This window comes from Alligator sinensis, unplaced genomic scaffold (assembly GCF_000455745.1).
Source record: "Alligator sinensis unplaced genomic scaffold, ASM45574v1 scaffold188_1, whole genome shotgun sequence".
In the NCBI taxonomy this organism is placed as follows: Eukaryota; Metazoa; Chordata; order Crocodylia; family Alligatoridae; genus Alligator; species Alligator sinensis.
In genome coordinates, this window is record NW_005841903.1 from 1,128,736 (window position 1) to 1,138,751 (window position 10,016).

At 42.6% G+C, this 10,016-nt stretch overlaps 1 long non-coding RNA gene across 2 annotated transcripts in view; it reads right to left on the reverse strand.

Moving 5' to 3' along the window:
- LOC102369623 overlaps positions 1–10,016 on the reverse strand; it is a 102,608-nt gene that overhangs the window by 33,417 nt on the left and 59,175 nt on the right. For both annotated transcript variants that reach the window (XR_003092792.1, XR_003092791.1), the window contains exon 3: positions 7,397–7,511. This is a non-coding gene — a long non-coding RNA (uncharacterized LOC102369623). The remainder of the gene's footprint in view (positions 1–7,396; positions 7,512–10,016) is intronic.

The window sequence follows — 10,016 nt, forward strand, 5'->3', positions numbered from 1 at the left end:
ATTGCAGCATCCCTTATCATTCTTCATGTATCTGCAGTATGCTGCCCCAGCACTACATTGGTCTGATCTTCATGTTAATGTCTGCCCATGCTTTTCATATCTGTAAAGTCAGTACTTTTGATAAAATCTTGTCATCAGTATTTAAAAGCATTATGGGTCTCCAGTTACACGAGAGCTCCCTGTCCCCCTTTTTATATGACAAAACAAGCACTCCCATGTTAAAATCCTTACCTACTATCCTTTGTTGCAGCACCTCCTCAAAACCTTAATCAGGTCTGACTCCACCAAATCCCAAAATCTTAGGCAAAATTCAGTTGGCAGTCCAACCTGCCAAGGGGTTTTACCCTTTTTAAAAGTCCAAACATTCCCCTGCTTCCATGAAAACTACCTCCTCCTCCATCCACCTCCATGTCATCCTCCTTCACCTACATCTTTTTCCCCCCCGATTGTACTTCCTCCACTTCCCTCCTCTGGTGCAATACAGCATAAAGCTTTCAGGCCACCTTCATGACCTCCTCTTGGCTTTCTACTTCTGCTCCACTCTCTTCTACCACAGCAGTTAGGTCCCCTCTGCTCTTCTTCACCCAGGTGGAGAAGTAGCAGAACCAGACCTCTTCCCTCTCCACCCATGGGGCATGTGCTTAAAACTTCTTTTCTTGTTCTTTAGTTTAAAACATTCCTCCAAGGCCCTCTTCATGGCATCCATTTCTTCCTTCATATCCCATCTCCATTGTTCTGCCAATTTAAAAAGGTGCGGGACTCTATATTGCAGACTTTTAAACAGTTCCTTCCTACTCCTCATCCTTCTATGCACCTCTGTCATAACCTCTCTTGCCTTCCGTATTACTGCTTGTCAGGATTCCCAGTTTTAAATCAGATGTTAATTGTCTGCCAGCCCCTATACAGTTCTCAAATTCTCACACACCTCCTCCTCCTCCAACAACCACACATTTAATTTCCATAGGTCCCGCCCACTATTGCTGCTTTTCTCTGCCCCCACCTCCAATCTCAACATACAATGGTCTGTAAAACCACCTAGTAAAACCTCTTTCTTGACCACTTTAAAATCCTTTGAGATAAAACAAAACCAATGTGAGAGTGTACCTGCACTCTGTTTATCTAAAAACTCTTCTGCTGTTTTACTTCTTCAATATCCAAAGTGGAAACAAATGACATGTCTGATAGTGGGGGAAAATCCAGCTCCTCTCCTCATCCCCCTTCCTCACCCCTGTTTCTGTTTATCTTGGGCTTCTTCCCTTTTTTTCACTCTTTTTCTTCCTCTTTCATGCCTATTTCACTCTTTCTTCCTCCTGCTCCTTAGACTCTCCCACTTCCTTAGCCTCCCCGCTCCTGCTCTTGCTCACCCTCCTTCCTAGTTTCAATTCCCTTTTTATTGTCTGCCCCCCATATCTTCTATAGCCATCTCCTACCCCATATTTGGGGGTTTTGGTTTATTTGCCAAGGCTTTGGGACATGTCCAAAATATGTGCCTATCCTCCCCACACAAATTCTATTTCCTTTTACTTTAGCACTCCCCTGCCACATGCCTCTTCTCCCCACAGGGCAGTGGATTGCCAAGCGGCTTGTCCCCCTGCATTTGCTGTACATTTTGAGTTGTCCAAAACAAATCATGTATCTGCAATGTATGTCCAGTGTGATTACCGGAGGGCAAATGCCAGACCCATTCTGTGTTCACTGGGTCTGCTTTCAATAGTATGCTTGTCCTCCATGCTCCTGTCCAAACACCAAGAAATGTCCTGCACTTTGTTCACAAAGTTCACCCATTCACAATATATTTCTAATCATGTTTCCATATCTTCCAGTTGAATTAGATCACATTCTCCAAACCCACAGACTTTATCCACTTTAATTCTGGTCTGTTTTGCTTCTCTCAGTACCTTCCTAAAATTGTTCATATGCCCCAGTACTGCTAAAACTCAGCTCCCACATCCAGTTATTTTGAAGTGTCATCAAGCTATTCGGGTCCCCAGGCTGCACTTCAGGACACCAAGCACAATGTTATAGTAAAACTCACACAGGCCATATGCAGTCTTTCAGTTCCCTCTGCTGCATCCAAGATTGCTTATAGCAGAAGCTATCATCCATTATTCCCTGCCATCTGCTGTCCTTCTTCAGTAGTCCATCTTCCAGAAGTTGAAAATGACTGTCCCCCTGTTGTGTTGTGTCCTCCATTCACCATGGGCCACTCGCCTCTTGCCATGGTCTGTCCTTCAATTGCCACTATCTGTTGATCCAATGCTGTTCCACTGTTCCCTGTCCTCCATCTGCTGCCGTTTTCTTCCACCTTTGATTCATGATCTGCCATACATCATATGGTCCAGGGTCATCTGCCACCATAACTCATCCTATGTCTGCCAAGGCCACATCCATTTCTATCTGCAGTCACTGGATCTTCTCCTCCACCTACAGAGGTGCAGATCCAGATGACCAGGATGCTGCTGCTGCTGCCTCCTCCTCTCTCTGTCCCCTTGCAGCAGTTTCTCATGATCCCATCCCAGCATCTCCAACTAAGATCAAATGTGCATCTGACCTCAGCTAACCATGAGGCCAAGCAGCAGTCCAAGGAGGCTTCCTACAGCAGACCATAGAACTATGGGCTGATGTGCAGTCTGCTGCTATAGGTAGAAATAAATGGGGGGCTGTTCTTCCTGGCAGCCAATCAGGAAGCCCTAGCAGTGGCCATCCGGGCAATTAGCTGTGGTAAGGCTACCAGTTAGAGCCTTAGGTAGGTCTGGCCAGCTGAGCAATTAGCCCAGGCTGGACTGCCTGTTATGACCCCTGTCAGCTACATGCCAACCATCACCAGACTGTGATAGAGGTATCTGAGTTCCTCTGGTATGCTCTTCAACACAACATCAACACATTAAAAAAACAACTTTAGATAGTGTTGTGACCTCCTGAGGTCCCTTTCCACCCTGTTTTCTATGATTTCCAAATGGCAAGAACAGCACCAAAAGGCTGAGGTGGACAATTCTGTTACCCAAGGCATAATAGATCCATGTGGTCTGCTCACTCATTATGTTAGCATCTCAACAGAGGACAAGGATACGTCGATGACTAACTTTCAGGGCTTGCTGTGGGACCAAGGATCACTTTTTTCTGTATGGGAAACAAAGATGGGCTGGCAGAAGAGCCTCAGGATGAAGAAAGCTACCTTGCTAGAAATCTCTGTGGAGCTACTCCCAGAGCAGCAGAGGAAGACCACTAAAACGATGGCCCCCTTGTTTGTGGAGAAATGAGAGAAAATAGCTAACTAAAAACCTAGCAACCCTTCTCAATCGTTATCCACTGCATACCAATTTGAGACTGGAAAATCTACAACTGATGGTGCCATGTACGAAAAAACCCAAACACCTGACCCTACATGTAACAAGGCATGCTAACCCTCTCCAGCTAACACATGCACAAACACAGTCCTTGCTGGGGAAATCCCAGACCTGTCACATCTTTGACAGGCCTGAGGCTTGCTGGTTGCAGTGGAGTTGTGAGGCTCCAGGTGAGATCAACTTAGCTGCCTGGAATGCCAGGTTTTGCATTGAAAATCTCTTTGTCAGGCTGAGGAAGCACCTGCAGTTGGTGTGTCTCCTGGTCCTGGATGGAAGGAATAGTAAAGAAGCCAGAAGCTGGCCTGGCGCACAATGCAGGCAAGAAAGCCAGTCTGTGAAAATAGAAATGGAGGCATCAGGGGGTGTAGAACAGGCTGGGGTGAGGAGGCAGGGAAGGGGGATGTAGCAGCGCAGGCAAAAGTGCAGAGGTACCTGGGAAGTCAGATGTCTGGCACGTTGCAGTGTGTCAGAATTCCACTGCCTATATTGAGTCTATGAGTTTCTGTACCTAGGAGGCTGAAGAAGTGAAGTTCATAGGCCCAGCTATGAAAAGTGGTTTGTAAATTGTTCCCTATCAGGATCAGGCCTGAGAGACTGGCGGCAGAGTGTTTTTTTTGGTGAGGAATGTGCTCCCACAGGTAGTTGAGTATTGTTGCCTTTGATAGATTCTGGTGTGCAGTTTGTGGGGGTACTGGAGATAGTTGGCAGGTTTTGTGTTTTGAGCTGCAGGAAGTTGACTTGAGTTCTGGTGATGAGGTTAGGTGCTTGTTTGAATTTACAAACCACTTTTCAGAGCCGGGTCTATGAACTTCACTTCTTCAGCCTACTGTTTTGGTTTCCACGAAACAAAACTGTTTCGACAAAACAAAACAGAATAGCAGTTTCAAAGCAAAACGAAATTCAAAACAAAACAATGTTTCATCAAAACGCAAGCTGAAATAAAAAGGTGCCATTTTGCATAGCCCTACTCTGCAGCTGTATTGGGGCCCTGCTACATGTGCAAATTAAAACTGGATAGAAACCAGCTATAGAATTATCACACATTTTCAAGCACTATCATAGCTGGTTGGCTCTTTTTATAGCTGGATAGTCATTTCAACCTGGGATAATACTCTGCATGCGTGATCTAAAGGTATTGTGTGATTAACCACTTAATTGCATAATATATGTAATGTATAACAGGGGCCTTTGAGTGAAAGTGAACTATACATTACCATCCTTTGCTATTTCTACCAGGTTTATCAGTTCTTACATTTGAAGTCTTTTTTTATCCTCTTCTTGTCATGCTATAGAGGCTAATCAACTTCCATAAGACATTTACTCATGTTAATGCAGGGCAGTCTGAAAAACATATGACTAGAATTTTCAGCAATTCTACCTTGATTCCCCTAATGAAGGAAGAGAGGTTTCTAGAACTGTTTGTAACATAATAGCATGACCCTACCACCACTGATATGCAGCCAACCTGCCTACCCACTGCTGATGAGGTTTACGAAGCTTCACACCAGCCACCTTCATCATGGAAAGGAATCATTTAATGACTGAGCAGAAAAAAGCAGAATCAGGCCAGACACCAGAAGCTAAGTGGAAGGTGACAGCTCATCACTGTAACCTAGAGCAGGAAAGATCATAAAGGTAAATGGAATACTAGGATGTGAGAAGATACAAAGCCCTGTGAAAAGGCAGTTGGCAGCCAACTGGGTGAACTAGAGAGGGGCCACATACAAACAAAAACTAATCTGTGATGTATGAAAGTATAAGTAGATTGTGTCTAGTTCATCCCTGGGTAAGTGTACTGTCACTTCTAGGGGTTGTGTGTTTTAACATAACAGGGGCATCTTGACTTGCCTTAAGTTAACCCATGCAATGCCCACAGCTTATACTGCTTCTGCCCACAGAATACCTACATTTCAGATCCATTGGCAGTAGTGATCAATATCAAATATCGCTTTGCTACTCCCCGATCACGCATTCTGTTTCAGCAGATCCCCGAGCCATTTTTTAGCTTTGCCCCTACATTTGCAAGTCCCTCCACATGTAATATCATTTGCAAAATTTGACAACACAGTTTTTACATCATCTTCTACAATAGGTCAATAGCAGTACTTCCTGGCATTCCACATTTGTCAAGTCAGAAGTTTTTTCTGCAGACAATGGAAAACAAACAAAAATGTTTTCTTTGCGTTATCTCTCACTGTTCCTTCATTTTAAATCTATTATTTTAATCTTATGTTTAACTCTCCTATTATTTTACTTTGTTTTCTTTTAGGCTGTTTGAAGCTTATCACTTGAACCTGTGCAATCCAAGTAGGCAGCTTTAAAAGTAATTTATTTACCATCTGTGTCATATTCAATTCTCACTTCTAATCAAATGGTCAAAAATAATATTTCTATCAAAGATGTTAAAGAAAAATAAGAATTCCTGTGGGTGATGGTCAAAAAGTGGGAGAAGCTACAAGATACTATAGACAGGATTTCTGGCCTCTTGCATATTTCCTGGACCATCACTGCATAAAGAAAAATCCATGTACAGCGGCAATGCAGCTGGCCTTCTGGTATGAGATACTGAAGGATTTAGCTACATACAGGATAGATAAGGAATATATTTACACACACACACACACACACACACACACACACACATGCCAAACCACGTAGACAAATCTAAACCAAAACTTCCATTGATTAATTTGGGGAATGGACTTTGTAAAAGCTGCAGAGTATTTACTAATGCAATTCCATATTATTTTAAATAAAAGTTTCTCTTTTGAAATCTGTTTACAGATTCAGTTCAGAGAAGTTTAGTAAAATAGTAGATTTCCCTTTAAGATATCTCTTTAACAGTTTTCATTTGGAAATTGGATATCTGAGGAAGAAAAAAAATTAAGCATCAGAGAATACCCTCAAGTATAAAACGAGAGAAAAATAACGGCCTGCTGTAATGCAATGCTTTTCTATTTGTAAGAGACTGGCTTTGAAATCAGAGAAAGCAAAGGGAGTGAACTTTAAACATTTTCATATCTCTTATTGAAAAATAGAGCATCTCTCCCTCTCTCTAACTTTAAGTGGTGCTGAAAGTAAGGGCCAGAAGACATAAAAAGCAACAGGAAGGGGAGGGGTATATGGGACACATTGTGAGCATGGGTCTAACTGCTCCTCCTGAAATCTGAGCATTTCACAATCCCACCTTTAATAGATGGTCATTTAAATTCTCTGCAAGGCCCCAATTCAGCAGAAAGCTAAACATGAGAGGAGCTTTACACAAGGGGCACAGAGAATTGTATCCGGTGGGAGTACTTGCATTTGCCTTTAGACTGGTGCTTCATAGGATTTGGTAGAAAAATCTCAACTCCCCTTTCACTCCAGAGTAATTTTAGGGTCTAATAATCAACAATTGTGCATTATAAAAGGCTAAAGGAAGGGAAGGGGGTGGGAGGAAGACCCACATCTCAGCTCTGGTGTAGCAGCAGGAAGACCCCTGAAGAGAAGACGAAGAGAGGGTTCCACACCCCTGGATTGCACAGATTTAAAGGGATCGGAGCTTAAAGAAGCTACATTGTGCAAATTTCTATGAGGCCTGTGTTAGAGGAGACAAAGGTTATTCTGCTTCTCCCATGAGACACCCCCAGACAAGTGATGAGAATACCTCCTTCTGGACAGCTGGGACAAAGAACCGTGAGGCTGCCAGGAACAGGGAAAGTTGCCAAGGAAAGGGAAGCATTAAGCAAAGAGTAAAGTGTAATCATTTTATCAACAAAGTCCTTAGGATAGGGAAAGGAAAATGTGTGCAGGCTACTAATCTTAGTGTAGTGAATAGTTCAGAGATAGGAAAGGGTCAGGAACAGAGTAAACATTTTTGAACAGGAAGTGAAGGGAAGAGATCATGTTACCATCATTTACAAATGCATGATTTTCAGCTAGCTCCAAGCTAGACAGTAAAACAAACAGTAACAATCTTCTCATCCCCTTTAAACTACTGCGAATGACTAAAATGCTATCCACAAATAATTCACAGTGTCCAAGTCCAAGCAAACCTCACTTGTATATACCTTGCTCTCTCCTTGCTGTTACCTCACCCAGGGTCCTGCCTTGTTGTGGTCTGTTTAGATTGCAAATTGTAGGAAATGGAGCCTCTGTACTCAGTAGGTGAAGTGTCATGCATCCCTATGAGGGGAAACAAATGGTAAACAACAATAAGTGTCATTCAGATAAATACTAGGTTGGATTTCCATTTTGGTTCTTCTTTGTACAAGAGGACAGAAACATGACGCTGTGGAAATTCATGTGTGGAACAAAGCACGACAACGGTGCCACTCCATTATACAACTTTAGAAAAACAAGTTTTTTTCCCAAATCCAAGACAGGTGGGAAAACTCAAGACATATACTAAAAAGGTACTGGAGAATCATGTTTTCTACACAATTCAGAGAGTATTTTCAATGTAGGAAAAGTATAAGTAGTAATTTCTAGCTTCTGTTTCCAAGTAAACATGCTTTCTTTCTTGGACTTTTTGTTAGGGCTGGTGTGTGTGTATGTAGAAAACAGTATCTGAGATTTCATTCATTTATTTCTACTCTCTGCTTCTGTAATGAAGACTGACTTTACTGAGCTACACATAACATTTCCACTACTGTTTCTAAGGAATATGAACCTCTTTTCCCCTTTCCTCAAACCTCCTGTGAAAGCCCCTCCCTCCCCCTTTTGGTGAAACATTCCAGCTATCATGACCACAGGACGCTCTGTGTTCTGGTCTCAGTGTTTGCACTGTAGTTAACTGGCCTCTATCTCCTCAGTCAAAGCAAAAGATTTAGCCCTGAAGCAACTACCCATTACCACTGCCACAGCACACCACAGCACTGAGCAGATTAAAAAACAAATCACATTTTGTGTTTGGAGACCCAGAAGCTGCACAGACTATGCCCACTGGAATTTTCAGTACTAGAGTAATGCCATTAAACTGTGTAATCATGCAATCAGCCCAAAAGAGACTCTAGGTTTCAGAGACTGATCAGAGGTGAAAGTATCCAATTAGTCCTCTTGTTAAATGCTTGACCTTGCCTGTTTTTTATTGAGATTGATATTTACTGGGGTATAGCAGAATGTTAGAAATTAATGATACTGGGTATTTTGGAACTTACAGAGGTCCTTTATCTACACCTAAAAAAGTGTGTGTGTGTGTGTGTGTGCACGCATGCGTGTACATGTTTTAATCAGTACAGAAAAACATTTAAAATGTAACACATTTTGGATGTGTAAAACAGCTGATGAACATGTGTGTAGTGGAGGTTCCAACATGTACAAACACACAAAAAGGCACAAATTCCCAAGTCTCAGTCTTCTGAGAATTCAAGTTTTGATATTACTATGGACTTCAAATGAAATATATGGTGCAACATTCAAATAAGAGCATGCATTAGCTTATTGAAATCCATTCAAAACTAATTTAAGATAAATGCTCTTCATATAAAAAAGGGCTCTCTGGCATCTTTAGACTCTACTACCATTAAGAACATAGGTCCATATATTATGCCTGCCACCATGGCTAGCTTTATTACAATTTTCCATGTAGTCTCTTTCTTCTGTTGCATAACTAGGTATAGTCACAATGATGCTTATATGCATATGTACATTGTATTTAATACAAGCATAGTAGGCAGCTTTAGCAACCTACTATTGAAACAAGGGGATTTCTATTTTAACGTGAAAGCCTCTAACAGTATCTGTTGGCATATACATGAGTTAGTAAAGTATTGGAAACGAAATATTTTTACATGTTCAATTTAAAATAGTCCCAAGTAAGTTTCTTTCAGTTGCCATATACTGGGAGAAAACTATACAAATATACAGTAAAGACCAGTAAAATAGTAAAGTGATTACATGGTACAGGTCTACAATGGAAAACATTAGGATCGGATGCCATACGTTTTCAGGAAAAAAGGGATGCAGACTGAAGTGACAATTTTTGCCCAATCAGGCCACAGAAAGCAGCTTATAGCCATGACCAACCACAAATGCATGGCTGCAGATAGCTTAAAAATGGCCCATTGGGTGAAAATCTGATCCCTCATTGCATGAGGGGTCAGATGAAGATGTTTCAAAACGGAATGTCTTCTCTAATTTGTGTCTCTGCTGCCTGCCAGCCTCGAGCTGTTTTCAGAATTGGAGGGGGAAAAGGGAGCAGAGGGACTTCGGTCTGGAGTTTTTTCAACCCCTGCTGGAGGGTGGGAAGGGTGTATTGGAGTCCCCCCTGAGTGGGGGGCCCTCCAGTTCACCCATACCACCCTCCAGAGCTGGCTGGGGAGCCCCTAGAACAAACTCTCTCTGGTTCTCCCATTCTGAAACAGGGACAGGCTGGGAAAGAGGAGGGGCTAGATTCCCCTCCCCCCTGGAACCAACAGTGAACTTCTGTTCCTTCCAAGGGATCCTTGCAACTCAAAGCGTTTCCTGCAAAGTGTTCTCAGTTACAGTGGGGAGCTGCACTTCTGTCTCCACCCCTTAAGAGTACAGTTTGCTATGCTTTAGAATAGGGGTGTCAAACATGTGGCCTACAGGCCAAATCTGGTGGCCTGGTGGGCTACCAAAAGTGCACTGCTCTTCATTTCCATACTGTTGCATGCCCCTGACACTGCCAAACAGCCAGAGTTCTGCACCACCCAGCAGTAGCATGGA